Raw genomic sequence first — 16,730 nt, forward strand, 5'->3', positions numbered from 1 at the left:
TCGTTAGCAACTACGATGTGAAAATTCCACGTAGAACGTCACTTGCTGCTTCGCGTCATTTCGTGGCTACACAACAATTCCGGTTCCGATATTCCTCACACCGCGAGCATGCCGTTCTTCCAGAAGCAGTGTTTCCTTGGGAGATAATCTTTTTTAACAGCGTAAAATTTTTGTTCACAGTGTCGGCCAAGCTTCAGCCATCCTCTCACCAGGACCCACATGTTATCGCAGAGTCAGAATGGTATGTCGAGCGTTATCACACCTACCCTCATTTTGTACCACATTTTGAACACAGCCACTGCTCAGTTAATAGGGTAGCCGACCCCGTGGCGCACATTAGCATTAAAAGGGCTGCAAGTGTTTTTTCCTGACGTGACAGGTGCATATCCCTTAGAAAAATTTCTTAGGCCAGTCTATAGACTCTAAATAGACTGTTGTCTATGAAATCTACATATAGATTTTCTATAGATCGTTCTATACATCTTTCTAACAAACTAAGCTGTCCACACACTGAGGTCCACTCACATGGTACAGAATATGGCGTGACACCAGAGTAAAACTCAAACAGGTGGGCTCAGTGTATGTTGATTGACAATAGAAATCCACAGAGACTCTACTGATTGTCAAGAGAAGTTTCTGGGATGGTTCACGATGCAGGCCATCGGGCAAACCTTGCCCCAGTCTCAGGGTTACCGTGCAGTCCATCCTGGCAGCCCATCATAAATCAACTGATCAAAAAACGAAATGAGCCCGTATAAAGTGCACGTGTGGCATTCTTCCTATGAGAATATCAGGCTTACTAGATCTCTAAATGGGCCATAAGTTCTCGATTATCTTTTTAAGTCTTTAACCTCAAGGCGAGACAGCACATAAATGAGCCAAAAGTTAACGTTGTGCAATTAACCGTCTTACAATGTGGTTTTATGGAGGATCTTTCCTGAAATCACCAATTGGACTTCTAAGCTCCAAAGGAGCCATACTGCGTTCCGACCACCAAGAACCCATCCTCAAAAGGCAAAATCCTCCTAATCACTCAGCTTTAAGAGAAGCGGTGCTATTCGGAGCATCTCCAAAGCCACATCACGGCTTCGCTTTGCTTCTGTCGCGTGCTTTCATACAGATAGAGACAAAAGCAAAACTTCAGGAGAGATTCTTGAAATAAGGTACTGCGCCAGGCCTTTCCACTAAAAAGAGAGATACGGGTGCGATGGCACCGTAGCGCCACTCTTTTTCTTTGCTTTTTATTATTTCTTTAGAGCGATATTTATATTCTGGGCTTTTTTCGGGTCGAACGGCATCGCTATCGCCATCTGGTGTGTTGTAAACTAAAACTCCTACGACGACCTCTTCACCAAATGAAAATGTTGTCCATGCGGGCATAAGGACATGAGGAACAGTGGAACGAACTGCAGGCGATCCCGGCAGTGTTCTACCCACAGTCACATGAGCCAACTCATGGGCCTCGGAATGGACGAACCTATGGGAGAAGGGGGACGTATGAGGGGAGGGGGCTTTCGGTGGGGGCGAAATAAAGGCGCACGCAGTGAACAGCATTACAAGAGAACAAGAAAGAATATGAGTGTTAGTTGATCAATCGAAACACAGGCTTCTAGGGGGGGGGGGGGGGGGGGGGGGGGGGGGGAATTTGTGGAGCTATTAATACATCCGAGGAGTACGAAGCACTGTGTTTTCGCTCAAATCACCCCCTCAATAAGAAACGAAGAGCACCAAAAATTTCCGCAAAATCTGCTTGAAGCGTACAAATATTGTTTCTTTTGATCGATCGCTCGATTTTAAAATAACGTCCGTTCGAGTCGACATCACCGCGTCCACTGTCGAAAGACAGACTAACACCACAAAACTAAAATGTTAGGACCCTTTGCCGCAATCCAGCTGGTAAAAGAAAATCAAACGTAATTGCGAAATTTCCCGAGCGGCCGTGTTTCGCGGAAATGGTCGATGACGTTTCTCTCGTCGCGAAGAGTCGGCAGGCGCGCTGGCCTCTATCGGGTCCTCTGGACATGGAAAAATATTATGCTTGGGCCAGACCGTTTAAGTAGCGGGCGGCAGTTTTGGCGAAGCGTGACTCAGGTCCAGGCCGTGTTAGCTGAAAATGGGAGGAGCAGTGATTCATACAGTCATTCCCCATCTTTCCCACCGCAGAAGCGAAGGAAGCGCATAGCGGTCTTCAGTGTCTTCTACCGTGGGCCCGTCTCTCCTGGTATGTACTCCCTCGGATTCACATGCACTTCGTAAAACAAGAGCTGGTAATGTGCTGTTTTACGTACACGTGAGGAGTTGAGTGTCAGAATCGAGGAGCATCTTCAAAGAACATAATGGCTGCACGTTTCTGGCTTTCTGAGTCGTCGCTTTCTGAATCCCCGTCTTGGTCATTCGCCACTGGCACATGTTTTCGTCGCACACTTTCAGCTTCCACGCATTTCATTAGGCAGACTGCGCATGCCGAGATGTCTGCGCCAAGTTCACCGTTTCTTTCAACAACAACGGTTCTCCTGAAAAGAACCTTTCGACATTTCACCGTCGCCAGGGACGCAGAAGCGAGTACGAGACCTTGCTCAGTTTTCTATATAGAGTCACAGTTTAAGGACTGTCTCGAGAATTTTTTTAGAAAGAAGCAAACTGTCTTTGAGGCCACGGTTGGCAAAACACAGTACGCAATATGCGGAGGTCGTGGATTAGGATCCCGCCGGTGGTATGTGGTCGACTTTTCTTGTGTTTTCTTATAGATGATCTCGTATTTAAAGAAATTCCTCGATGAAATTCCTCTCGTCAACAAAAGTCGTTATAAAAAGATATGCTTTTCCTACGTCTTCCGTGGCCTCAAAGACTGTATACGTTCTTTCTGAGCATATTGTAACGAGCACCTCAACTCCCCTATTTCTATTTGCTAATAGAAATTTTCGTCATAGTGAGGTTTACAATGCCTCTTCCTCTCCCTAGACCACTCACACTTAAGGCGTCCCGGATTACGAAAGCACTGGTGGCACACTCCTTTTAGCCCAACCCCTTGTGTGTCAAAAGAGGCTCTGTAGACAGCTCTCACGGTAAAGAGAAAGGGACTGAATAAGGGCTGTTTTACTACCCAAAGGAACATTGTCAGTTTTCAGAGACTCCCCCCCCCTGAAAGCACACCTTGACCAGTTCTGTGCACCTGCAGCTACTGAGGACAACACGCGTCACACTTTCACATTATGGCACCATTTAAAGGCGGCTACCGCAGTCAAAAAGTGGAATCTATGATTTCGCGCTCACCAGCCTGGCGCTCTAGTTTTGACCGGATAGCTGAGTGCAAAAATTGTGATAGGGATCTGCAATACCTTAGCATTCACATCGAGAGAACTCTGCTCGGTTGACATGGACCTCAGGCATTCGGAAGCACAAGTACCACGCACCAAAAGTAGCCAATATGTATGGAAACACGCCGCGCCATGGAGCTCGAGTTCAAGAAAGCCAAATTCTCTTAATAAAAAAAACTCGTCGTGGTCTCACATCGCCAACGGCAAACGCGAAGGACCTTAGAGACTTTGTAGGAGCCCTAAATATCCGCAGGGGCCTTAAAGAAGCCCCAGAACACTTTTACGTCAGCAGCAGGAAGCCCCTTGAAAACGATAGGACGTCTCGCAAGCGATGTATTTAGGAAGAATTGTTTCCTAAGTGTGCAGCAGGAGCGTAGAACTACATTCAAGATATATAGCTTCTGCCGCTTCCCTCAAAATGAATTCAGCTATCGGTGTTCCTTTTGGCATGCTGTTTCGGGAGTGGATGCTCGCGCATGCACCACAGCCGCGCTCGGGCGCCGTTTCCAATGGCAACCCACCTCTCAGTCGCCAATATCTCGAGCGACCGAGGAGCACGTGGGGCGCTGGCACGCTGTGCTCTGTATGACAGCATAACGGCGGCTGTATGGCCGAACCCGGCGCGCTGTTGAAGGGACACAGAATAACTGCATTCGATTCTCGCTGTCAACAAAAATAGACTGTATGACTTTCTGCAGCTATGCCGATATTTATTAGACTGCAAAAGACACATGTGTTGCTGATAACCCACGAAACGGCAAGAACGAAAAGGACTCCGAGATTGCCGTTTGGATATGAAGAGTGATGTAGCCAAGCCTCAAGGATCCGTATGCTAGAAAACTTTCTTCAGGTCATCGCAGTTTGCTTGTGAAAATGGCTAGGAGCGGCGATACCCTGCGTTAGTTGTTTCTTTTTTTTACCTTTTATAGCTGATAAAGGCTCATTTTTAGGTGAAAATGGCTTCTTTGTCTTTTGAACGCGGCCAACATTCATTTCTCTTCATGGTGCCTTCAAACTGAAGAAGAACCAACTTTTCGCTGCCCTTGGCTCCCTGCCACTCCGCAGGTCTACCCCAGCACGTTGCGGACGCACTGGACAACGCCATGAAGATGTAGGAGCCAGCCATTCATTGCGCCAATACGCTCAGTATATGGTACTGAACATGTTGGCCCGAGATGCTTGGGAAACGAGGCATCCCAAAAGAGTGTGTGTGAAAGTTCAGCAGTTATCATAGTGGAGACATGTAGGGGCATCTGGATGTCTCGAAAAACGCTGTATTGCTAATCTGATACATGTGCACTTGGTTTCAGAGGCCTGGCCCGGAATCTTACACCGGAGGTTCTATGGTTGTGTTCTTTCGCCGTCTGCGAATTCTTCGGGCGCATATCCGTCTGTCTTGTTAGAAATGCTTTCGAAGAGTCTACTCGCTAAATGTGTTATTTTGCAGTTCTGGAATGACGGTTTACATCCACTTTGAATGTGATGCTAACATTGGACGTCAACGGATTATCTGATCGTTAATACAAATTCTCTGAGCAACTCTTCTCACTTACCATACTTATGTCTTTAACGTTAACAGTTTCGTTACTCAACAGTCACGAGGTCACATCAGCAAGTGATGTTTGTGAATGAAGGGTTGAGGACCGCGAAGAGAAAGCAAAGCAATGCAACACGATTCAGTACTTATCTGCCCCCCCCCCCCCCCCCCCCCCCCCTTGCTCTAGAGCACTCGGCTGCTCTAGCAAAAATAAAAAGGAACAGGGCATCAAGGGCTAGTGATAAAAGGTAATAGCCGAGCGTGCCAGTGGCAAAGAGCGCACGTTGCGATAACCTCTAAGCGGCACTCGTTGACGACGACGCACTCGCGTCAGGAGCGCCATCTGTAATCTTTGCTCGAACTTCGCGGGAGTTCGGGGAGAATTCATGCATCGAAAGTGCCTGCCCGATGCATGGATCGCGTTCGCTCGTTAACGATATGCTGCGCGAAGTAGATGCGCCCCGTGCTATCACTGCGAGTAAGAGGACGGCCATTGATGGAGACTGCACACGGTCGTACAAGGCAGCCTTACAGCCCGTGACTGCGGCGAAACGGCGAGAGCTCCTTCATCGAGTTTACTTGAGCCTAAAAAAAAAAAAGAAAGAAGCAACAAACGCTGACGCAGCGTCTCCACTTTTGGGAGCCCTCATTCAAGCCAAAAAAGCAAAAAAGAGAACTCAAATTGTCAGCGCGTCCGGATACGCAGCGACAATGCCGTTGAGCGACGCCAGAAGGTAAACACCACACAGTGCCTTCGGCATCGTTTTATCGGAACAGGCATCGGTCGTATCAAGAAACACGGCCTCGAAGGGGAAAAAAGACGCGAGCGCCACCCAAAAGGAGCGAAGGAGTCTAAAATTCCCTCCTCTTCCGTACTCTTCCGAAAACAGCTCTGCAGCGATAACCGAGGCGTGGAGCTGTCCGTCGGCGCTCAGGGAATTGCGTTTCATTTTCAAAAGATAACAGGCTCGGCCGCACAAAATGGGAGCGGGGCGGGACGCTCTTTCGAGCGAGCGGTTGCTCGCTTAGCACTGTGAGAAGAGGGAAGCCTTCGAGACCATCCTCTCTGCTCTCTGGGGACGCCGGGGACAGAATCATTACTCCTGATTCTCTTCGACGTGCGCTTGAGTTTCTATACACTGCGTATATTAATGCAACATGTAATCGTCGACTTCAACAATAGGGTGCGCTTTGAAGATAAAAAGAAAGAGGGAAGCGTGCCTTCAACAGAAAGAAGCGAAGCCTCAAGGAAGCCTGGTGCTGTGAACAATGCCTTGCGCCGGCCCACCCAAGAGAATGGTTCTGCTTCGATTAAACGATTAAAGTGTTAGTGTCCGCACTTGGAGGGTACCTACATGTGTGACTAAAGGTTATGAGTCGGTACCTTGCGTGATTGACCGTAGAACTAAACGTACTACTGAAGCATACTATTCAAGCATAATCTCAACCACTTTGGAAGCATAATAGCGACTATTTAAGCATATTAGTGCTAATTAGTCCTGATAGCTGCTCAAGCAGCTCCGCAATTCCAACGTGTTGCCACACTTTGCGAAGTCAGGTTCTCCCCCACCTCCTTTCCCACCTTTTGTTTTCTTCCCCAAAAACATTGCCTTGCTTGAGGAAATTATCCAGAAATGTACGAATAAATGCAGAAATTTATACGAATAAGTGTTTCTAATCTACCGACAATGACGACTGAAATCAGCGGGTTTTAAAGCAGCCATGTGATACGCGGTTTGTGGTCACGGTTCATGTGGGTGGGACAGCCCACCTACGGGCGACATGTGACGTCAGGCAGCCGCGTAATGCCGCTGTGATTTTTAGCTGCATATCAATTTTCGGCGCCCTTGACTCGTTAATTCATTGCAGACTAACTCTGTGGTGGTCTGTTCGACTTCACGCCACAACAGCTAGCCTCTCATACGATGTCAGTCGTCACGACGAGCAATGTCTGGCGTGAAGTTTCGCAAGCAAGCTATAAAGCTTGCTATATACCCATTTAGTGGCACTCGCAAGGGCCCGCGCTTTCCTGCCTCCCAGTGGTCAGGTCCCAAACATGGGTTTCCGTTTGTGTCCGAGCTAACTGGTTTCGAAGTATTGGGATATATAGAATAACACAAGAAGTTGGGTTGTTGAAAAATTGCGATCCCGACAGGTCACTTCCTTATTTCTTCTTGAAGTGTGTGTCCGGGGGGGGGGGGGGGGGGGGGGGGGGGGGGATGAGTGTGTGCGTGTGTGTCTGTGTCAGAGAGAGAGAAAGAGGGGGAAGAGGTGTCCACTCAGAGAATGAATATGAATGAATGAAGGAGAGAGTGAAATCAAGGAGGGACCCCGGAGCCGCTGCGGTGAGCTCAGAATTAGTTTGGATCATCTGGGATTCCTTGAAGCGCCTTGCATTGCATGGCACACGGGTGTTTTTCCGCCTTGTCTCCCTCGAAATACGGCCGCCGCAGCCGGGATGCGAGCTCGCGACCTCCTTCCCTGCATCCAATCACCACAGGTGCTATGCTAAATCACGACAGTGTATTAACGAGACAGCGTCAGAACGGGCTTTTGGGGGAAAAGCCATGAGCGTCGTCACACTCATTTAGAATTGCTCGAGAGAGTTGTGACGTCACATTTTTAGCTGGAGGATGAACATGATTAAACTCGAGTTAAATTATGCATATGAAGTCGTAGCATTTGATGTCAACGCACGTTAAGGAACCCCAGGTGGTGTAAATTCATCCCAAGTCCTCCACTACGGCGCCCCTCGCAGCCCACGTGAAGCTCCCGGACGTCAAGCCCCACATGCCGAATTTCAACGGACGCCAGCTGGAGCGGTACGAGTTCGTCGGCCATCCGAATACGTCGGCGTGAGAAATGGCCAGTCAGTGAAGATTGAAAGCGCCCCACATTGCATCGGCTATATGAGCACAAAGAAGGCCCGTTGGAAACTGAAATAGAGAACTGACATTTGTAAATTACATGGCGCTCGATGCAGGGCCGACAGTAGCTTCAGGGCCGACAGTGGCTTCAGACGCGTCAGGCGGGCATCGGAGCCCCATTACGTATGCCGCGGACGCCCGTCAGTGTCCTGAGGCTTGCGAGCGATGCGTGCAAGGCACGTCTTCGACGCCGCATCTTGTCGAGGTTGTCCTGTCCGTTCGTCAATTCTCTTTTTCCATCGACGATGATGCTGTGGCTGGGCCTAGTTTTGGGCTCTAGTTAAAAAATGGCTGGCGGTTTAGCATTGCTGAGCACGAAATATTGTGCGCAAGCACAGATGTTTTTTTGTTTTGTTTTTTTCAGACGGACACTAACGCCATGAACCTGAAAACGCGATTCAGGTGTCCACTGATCCAGGGTGCGCGACTTCAACTTGTTCGTCGTCAGCGCTAATTTACCCGCTGTACGTCGGATGCTCCAATGCCGCGTTTCTGCAGCAATTTTGTAAACTCCAGCGTGTATTGCTCTGACGCCGTGTTTATGCCGCACTGTTGTCCACGCCAACGAATGCAGTGCACATCTCTCGGTCACTACCGCTTTTAGTTACAAGCGCGAATGAAGACGACGATGTCCAATGCACAGTTCGAGAGTGTGTTGCAGTTTAACAAGAGGCGTGTTCGGCTGCGGCCATAGCCTAGTGTTCTAACGCAATGGCCAGCGAAGCAGTTCTGGTTCGAATCCCGGTCGCATTAATTTTATTTATCTTTATTTCACCTGGCACAAACCCAGATACATCGCAACATCTTGCTCGGGGTTTACCCATCGGAATAGTGCTTTCGCTCCAATAATATTAGTCAGTAAGGAAGTTATTTGCACGCGAGGTTCATTAACGCTCACGCACATGAACCACAGGAAGTCTGCTATGTAGAATTTAAAATCGAAGCAAATAACCATGTCCCATGAACATCCCAAACGAGCGCGAAGCGTCATTCCTATTCATGCTTCCTTCAGCCGTTGCGTTAAGTTCTGGGCACAATGGTCACGTGCGCAGCTCTGCTTCAGTACACGTTTGCAGATGCCAACTTCAATCGTAAAATCAACTGACGCTAACGAAGGTCACCTACCCCCCTTCGGACAAGCATTCGCCTCTGTGAGAAATTTGTATGGGCGCGAATCGAAGTCCCTAACCTAACAGGCTTCTAGGAGCTGTTAGAGAAATTATGCATAGTGGAGCCTTCATATTTTTCACCACAAATCACCACCAGCACAGTAATGGCCACTGCAGGACAGATTTTACAGTGACATACTTTTTAAAAAAATGTTTTTCTACCTGCCTCCACCGCAGGACAAGAACTTTTCGCACTGATCTTTCATTAACCTTGTCTCCACAAACTTCCTAAGCTCACTTGAACACCTGACTCCGCCACCTAACACCACGTTTGGCTTTTCTTAAAATGACTTGTTTTAACTCAGGACCATTGGTTATTCGTTACCCGCATTACGTGTACCGTCCCTGTTAATTTTCTTTTGTTCTTTCTATCATTACCGAACGTTCCTTTCCTCACCTGTTCCGCTCTCTTCCTTTACATCCCTTTATTCTCCTTTGTTTTCCTTTCCATAGCTCGCTGCGTTGCCCGCTATTTATTCCATGCCTTTCTTTTTTTTCCCTCAGCTTTCGTATTCTTCTGCAAAAAAAATAAAATATATGTTTCTTCCTTCTGTATGTCCTGTTTGTAAAACTGTATATTCCCCTTCATCTATCCGGCTGCACTCAACCAAAGGGAAGGCCGCCCATCTAAGCAGCAACCGCACGCCAAGAACTGCACTACCGCACGTGTCACACTGAATGCCAATCTAATCGATTCGCCGTGACGACGTTGTGGTTTCTAGACACGGAAGTATCCCTCCTGCTCCACCTCACACATCAACCATGTCAAAAAGAAGACTCCCTGATTCGCAGCGGGCCAATCGAAGGACGCGTAGCTTTCTTTCTGAGCGGCCAGCCAACGCTACGCCCGCCACTACTGTGAAAATATGCCGAGTAAATATTTAACCTTCACAGATTTTTACTCTAAAAACCGCGAGAGTTACGTCATTATGGCCAATTTGTCTACTCAGGAATACTCTTATTACTTTACTTACTGGGCATGATAGATTTCCGTTCTATCTAAAAAAAAAAAATGGCCTCTTTTCATTTTCAAACTTGTTCCGGTGGAATGTTACGTGAAGACATCCGTCACTACTCCCGGGTTTGTTCCCTTATTGCTTCTTTAGTTTCTCGTTTAAAATCTCTTTGCTAATCGGACGTCACACCATCTGTTTACCCCGCCCTTCTCCGAGACCCTGCTGTTTGTGCTCTTCTCCTTCAAATGGTACACCTCATAAGTAGCACAATTCCTAATCATTCATGCTGATTTCTATCTTTCGTCTCATTTCTTGTAGCAGCATAGCATAGTGGGCGAGTTGGTATTGCATCTTTAAGGAACGAAACAGCGTAACTAAAACGAAGGACCAAGAAAAAGAGAGACACGAACACGCGCTGACTTACAACTGACTGTTTTAATCGGAAAACCACATATAAATATAAACCACATATCTCTAATCGCGGCGTCACAGGCTCACGTCGTCATCGCAAACTACTAACATAAAAATAAAGGAAAACCATTGGCGAAAGGTAAGCACCTACAGGCTCCCACGCTTTTCCAACAGATATATCTCGCGCTTAGACAAGGCTATCGAAGTGCTGCTCACACAAGAGTCACCTTCTGTGCAGATATGATACGCCTCTACTACTTCCCGTACCAGTTGTTCTTTATGGCGATACAGCACAACAGTGTTCTTCGGGCTAACTTGCACTTCAAGCAAGTGCAAGTTAGCCCGAAGAAGTGCAAAAGACAGGCAGTCGCACTGCTCCAAGAGCTACACCTGGAGGCCCTTCAAAAAGCTGTACATAGTACAAAAGGCCTACAGCTCGAAGTGTTTTTCTCAGCCAAGAGCCACAAAGTGGATGTACCATTCAGAGCAATAGTGAATGAACACGGTACATGGCAGTACTTGGTGTCAGGTTTCCTGAAAAAGCACCTATCTTCCTTGAACATAACGGACCCGTTCCTGGTGGAAAATTCGTTCAAGGTTATAGAAACGGTATCAAAGGCAGAACTGTGCGTTGTATCCGCGTTCAGCATCGACATAGAAGATCTGTATTACTCGCTGCCACATCCGACTCTCATGAAACATGTCAAGGAATGTGTCACAGAAGACAACGACGAGAGTCGTTTTGTGATGGAATGCGGAATATCAGTTGATTCTTTTATGGAGCTATTGAGCGTGTATCTGCAGAGTACATTGGTGTCGTGGGGAGGAGACACATACGTCCAGCGGTCCGGCATATGCATCGGCTCAAGCGTAGCACCGGTTTTGAGCAGTATATATTTAAGCGCAGTGGACAGGGCACTGGAGAAAGAACTCAAGGATTGCACCTCTAGCATCCTTAGATACGTGGATGACTATCTTGTGGCACTACCAACGGAAGCAAGCCCTGAAGTGGTCAATAACATCATGAAGGTATTTTCAAGCACGGCGCCTGAACTAAGGTTTACCTATGAAATGCCTTCTGAAGAACGCCTGCAGTTTTTGGATGTCAACTTCAATTTTCAAAGGAACCATGTATGTTGGCGTTACGCACCAAGAACGCAAAAGCCACTTCTTGATTTTGATTCAAATCATTCCAAGCTGGTCAAGAACGGGATCGCCGTGGCGTGCCTTGGAGCGGCAATTAAGAAGTCATGCTTGCATGAAGTTGGTTCAAGCTTTGACACACAATGGTCTCGTTGCAGAGCAGCAGGTTTTCCGGAAGAGGTGTTAGTGTCAACGTGCAACAGGCTACTCTTGAAAATGAAAACAAAGAAAGAAAAAGTAGCTGAAAATGACACTGGAAGTAAGAACAAAGGGGTGGTAGTCCCATATGTGCATCGGCTGTCTCACAGATGGAAGAAGATAGCGGCGAAGTTTGGGGGCAAGGTCTTGTTTTCAGCGCCTAATAGGCTGAGCAAGGTTCCGGCGTCAGTGAAACGCAAGAAAGAAAACGGCAACGCCACAGAAGGGTGCGGAGTCCGTCATGCCACTCAGTTTGTGCAGTGCAGAGTTGGAGTCGTTTACAGGATTCCATTCTCGTGTGGCCATTTCTACGTGGGTCAAACAGGCAGGTGCCTGAACGAACGCCTTTTGGAACACGCTAATTCTTTGCGTGGCTCCGGTTCGTCAAAACTGGCTGCACATTGCAAATCTTGCCTATGCACTCCGTACTTTGGCAACACTGTTGTGCTGTATCGCCATAAAGAACAACTGGTACGGGAAGTAGTAGAGGCGTATCATATCTGCACAGAAGGTGACTCTTGTGTGAGCAGCACTTCGATAGCCTTGTCTAAGCGCGAGATATATCTGTTGGAAAAGCGTGGGAGCCTGTAGGTGCTTACCTTTCGCCAATGGTTTGGTTTGGTTTATGGGGTTTAACGTCCCAAAGCGACTAAGGCTATGAGAGACGCCGTAGTGGAGGGCTCCGGAAATTTCGACCACCTGGGGTTCTTTAACGTGCACTGACATCGCACAGTACACGGGCCTCTAGAATTTCTCCTCCAAAGAAATTCTAGCCGCCGCGGCCGGGATCGAACCCGCGTCTTTCGGGTCAGCAGCCGAGCACCATAACCGCTTGGCCACCGCGGCGGCCTTTCGCCAATGGTTTTCCTTTCTTTTTATGTTAGTAGTTTGCGATGACGACGTGAGCCTGTGACGCCGCGATTAGAGATATGTGGTTTATATTTATATGTGGTTTTCCGATTAAAACAGTCAGTTGTAAGTCAGCGCGTGTTCGTGTCTCTCTTTTTCTTGGTCCTTCGTTTTAGTTGCGCTGTTTCGTTCCTTAAAGGTCTCATTTCTATTCCCCACGCTCAGCACAAAGGAGGGCTCCGTGCTCCTTTGTTGGGCATAGGCGCTTTAGTCGTGGCCAGTATACTGTGCTTTGACTGTGTGACTGTAACTGTGGCCTTGACTCTGTTGCGACTTTGGTTTTGTCTTGTATTATTTTGACTATGTTTTTACTTTCTTTTTCAATTTTCTGAACACGCTTTGTGCTTCTAAATATCGAGCGTCAAAACTATTCATTTTAGCACTCGTTGAGTTGGCTTTCCCACGTTCCCTATTTAAAAAATGGTGTCGCTGTGCGCGTTCAGGTAGCCGGAATCACTCTGACTTCTTGTACATCTTAACATCTACAACCTTCGTCTGTATTCGCTGCATTGGAAATTTCAGCGAAGCCATTTCACCAATGCGTAACGCGGAAAAGCCAACTCAACGAGCTTTCAAAAGAGTATTTTTCACGCTTGATATTTCGATCCACAATGCCGGCTCGGAAAATTTAAAAACTAGGCTCACTTTCGATGTTGACGTCCTTCAACTTCGCACTATATTCTTGCGCTTCAAGATCATATATCTACATCTTAACATACAGAACCTTTGTTCTGTATTGGCTGCATTGAAAATTTCAGCGAAGCCATTTCACCAATGCATAACGCGGAAAAGCCAACTCAACGAACTTTCAAATGAGTATTTTTCACGCTTGATATTTTGATCCTGAATGCCGGCACAGAACATTTAAAAACTGGGCTCACCTTCGATGTTGACATCCTTCAATTTCGAAATATATTCTTGCGCTTCAAGATCATATATCAAAAAGTTGATTATTTAGGCGTCTTTCAACTGAACTGCATCGAGTACGTAATGTCTGCTTTGTAGTGCAATCCACCTGCACAGTCCGCAGCGATGTATCGCTGAAGATTTCTCACACAAAAATGTGCAGAGATAAAAAAACACCCCGTATGCTTGTCACCAGTTCGTCGTTTTCGGTCACTTCCCTACCACCGGCAAATTCCAATTTCACGAGAAACGTTTCCAAGCATAATGACGTGCGGTATAGAGCCAGTTTACGGTAAATCGAACGACCGTTTTGTTGAATGCACCTAGTGGCTCAGGTATGCAGTAGCACAGCCGATCTCTCCAAATGTAAAAACATCAATGCGAGCAGCAGTATTCGCTGTTGTAAAAGCAGAATGTCAGTACTCGGCATTCTGGAAGTGAAAACAACCGTTTGGCTCACTGCCTCACTGCGTGCCGACGAGTTCGAACATTAAATATGGGCAGTGATTGTAGGCGAATCTACGCCGGTCGCAATGATGAATAAAAGCGTAATTTGTCAACAAAGTTGTCTGCTGCATTGACAAACACCGCTCAAGCTAATTTAGCGGTCCAACCACGGAGACTCGCCGCTTAAAGGCTTCAGAATTCTCGCTCAATTGGTATCGTTATTTTTTTTTTTTTGCTGTCACGACAGTCGCTAGCTGTAATCGGACATTATACACTGCGACAGTTTCAACAATGCCAGGCCAACCACACATTAGAGACATTGACACCTATCTCGCTGAGGTAAATCAGAGACAGAATCCATCAGATGACTGATTCGCCCTAATTGCTGTTCAGTGAAGTGTGACGTCCCATACGCCGGCTGAAGCTTTCAAACCGTATCCCCACTCAAGACGAAAAGACTGGCGGGCGAAGGCACCTGACACCTCTCCGTTCACGCTCGCTCAGTTTGATGCTGGACTCCATCCATTTAGATCCGCTAGCACCATCCGCCAGCCTCCCTCTCGGCACTGCACGGCCGTGACAAGTCGTACAGCCGGCCCCAGGAAGGCGTCTTTACCGGTAAAGCGCCTAAATAACTTACACGGGAGATCGCACGGGCGCAAGCTATCAAAAGCGCCGGATGGCTGTCGCCTGACAGCGTCCCTTCTTTGCCGCCAGGGCGCGCAGCACACCAAGATCCTGCTCCTTTGAGAGGCACGACGAGGCGCTGGCCATTCCCGCTTACGACGGGCCATTCAGTTCGGAGGCGCGCAAGGGCGATCAGACAAGAGGGTCAACATTGACTTTCGGGAGGACAGCCACGGGAGAAAGAAGAGGATGCACCTCTCCAGGCAGGATAAAGCCGGCTCACTCGTCTGTCGCGGCTTCTGTCACTCTCCTTTCTGCCTTCACTCAGCCCCTGGAAGGGACGGACGGCTTGTTTTCTGTTATTTCGCTTTTTCTCGTCACCGCGGCACCCTTTGGGGACGCCTTTTCGCCGGTGGATGCCTGTCAGCGTTCCGTGCCCCGCAAGCAACGCAACGTGGTTTGCGCCGCAGAAAGCCACGCCTGGTGTGCGTGTGTGTGAGAGAGAGCGCGCCAGTTTGCGCCCCTTCTTCCTCGCTCATTATTCACTTTCCCCAGACGCCTCGGGCTGTTCTCCCGCGACGGAGCTGCTGCTGATGCCGCCGCCGCTGTTTCGGGAGCGCGAGGAGCTCCTCGTCGTCTTTCCGGTAAATAAATTAGTCCGTTCGAGACGGCTTGCGATGCTCGGGTGTCTCTTCTTTATTTTTTTTTCCCCCTGCTTTCTCTCCTTTCTCGTAGCTCCGTGCGCACCGGCATCGCAGGGAAGGCGCAGCGATTAGTTTGCACCGGCTAGACTTCAAATGGTCTTCTCTGTCAGCCCGCTCTTCCAAGAATGCTGGTCAGACAGCCGACAGGACATCAATTATTCAAGGATGAGGAAGACAGATGTCTTGAAGAATGAAAACAGGGAGAAGGAATTAAAGAAGGAAACGCAAATAACCGAGAGGATCCCGTTTCCCGTCGTTCCTTCGCAGCTCCATCTCTCAGTCTTGGGAGGAGGGGGGGGGGGGGGGGGTGTAAAGGCAAAGAAGCTCTCCACACAGCCCAAGACGTTCTACGCGGCACCCCAGTCAACGCAGTCCGCCGGTCAGTTTAGGAAGAACTACGCGGTGCAGCCGGTCGCTGTGACGTCACTCGCAATACCGATGCACACAAATCGAGACACAGAATGGCGCCACATATCGGATGAGGGATCCAGCCGTGCCGAGCATCTCAGAAAGCAGCGAGGAGTCCAGGAGGCCGGCGCCTACAGAAGCCCTCCTCCAGCCCACGATCCCCCTTTATAGGAAACACCCGCCCCCTTCTTTGGGCCGTATGTGCGGCGACATATGGCAGACCGAATCCTATTGTATTGCTCCAGCCCTCTGCAGAAGTGCATGCCGAGATACGAGGGCGGCCTGCCTTATCTGCAGCCGCGCACGGCCATCGATTACTGCCCCGGGCTGCTTGGATGCGCCCGATTTGCAAAAAGGAATATGCCGCGGGAGGGGACGAGAAAAAAGAAAAGGTAGGGAAAAAAAACGGCAGCGACGTTCGGTTTCTTGTGATAACGTCGACAGTACTAAGGGATATGCAACGATTGTGAAATACGCGGGTGTGAATGCTACCAGAGGCCTTCGCTCTGGGCCGTATTGAACGTGTCTTGTCCAAAAAGAAGCTTCCCACGATGCCTTTTCCATTAAAAGAGAAAAAGAGAAACTGAACACGATCGATAAACGAAAGCAAGCGCTATATGTCTGCTACGAGTGTAGCCGGACTTGTAAACGTGAAGGTGTCATGTCAAAGGTCGCAGGTTTTCTTTGGCATCACACGTCAAAGTTGTGTTTACGGCTTCGAAAACAGCGCTGACATTGACAAAAATCTTCTTATGCTTATGGGGCGAGCCCAGCCAGCTGACCTATTTTCATTCTTAGGTTTCAGTTTCCTCGGAGGAATTCGAGGAAGGTGTAACTAAATGCCGTGCATCCATGTGCTTCGCCATTCTCTTCCATCAATAAAACAACGTTTTTAAAATGGCTTGAATAATTCTTCCTGCAGTAATAGTGAGGTAATTCGTCCCCTTACTGCGAGCTGTTGTGGCATTTTTTTTTTCTGCTCGTCGAATTCGCGCCATTAGGAATAATTTGCGCCTAGCGTGAAGGTTCTGTATCTGAGTCGATACCCTCGTATTGAAATACTATTAAAAT

General features: G+C 48.3%; 1 protein-coding gene across 1 annotated transcript in view; it reads right to left on the reverse strand.

Moving 5' to 3' along the window:
* The window catches only part of mAChR-B (muscarinic acetylcholine receptor), a 102,257-nt gene that overhangs the window by 49,208 nt on the left and 36,319 nt on the right, over window positions 1-16,730 (reverse strand). The window lies entirely within an intron of this gene.

This window comes from Amblyomma mixtum, chromosome 6 (genome assembly GCF_055824585.1).
Source record: "Amblyomma mixtum isolate Tamu chromosome 6, ASM5582458v1, whole genome shotgun sequence".
In the NCBI taxonomy this organism is placed as follows: domain Eukaryota; kingdom Metazoa; phylum Arthropoda; class Arachnida; order Ixodida; family Ixodidae; genus Amblyomma; species Amblyomma mixtum.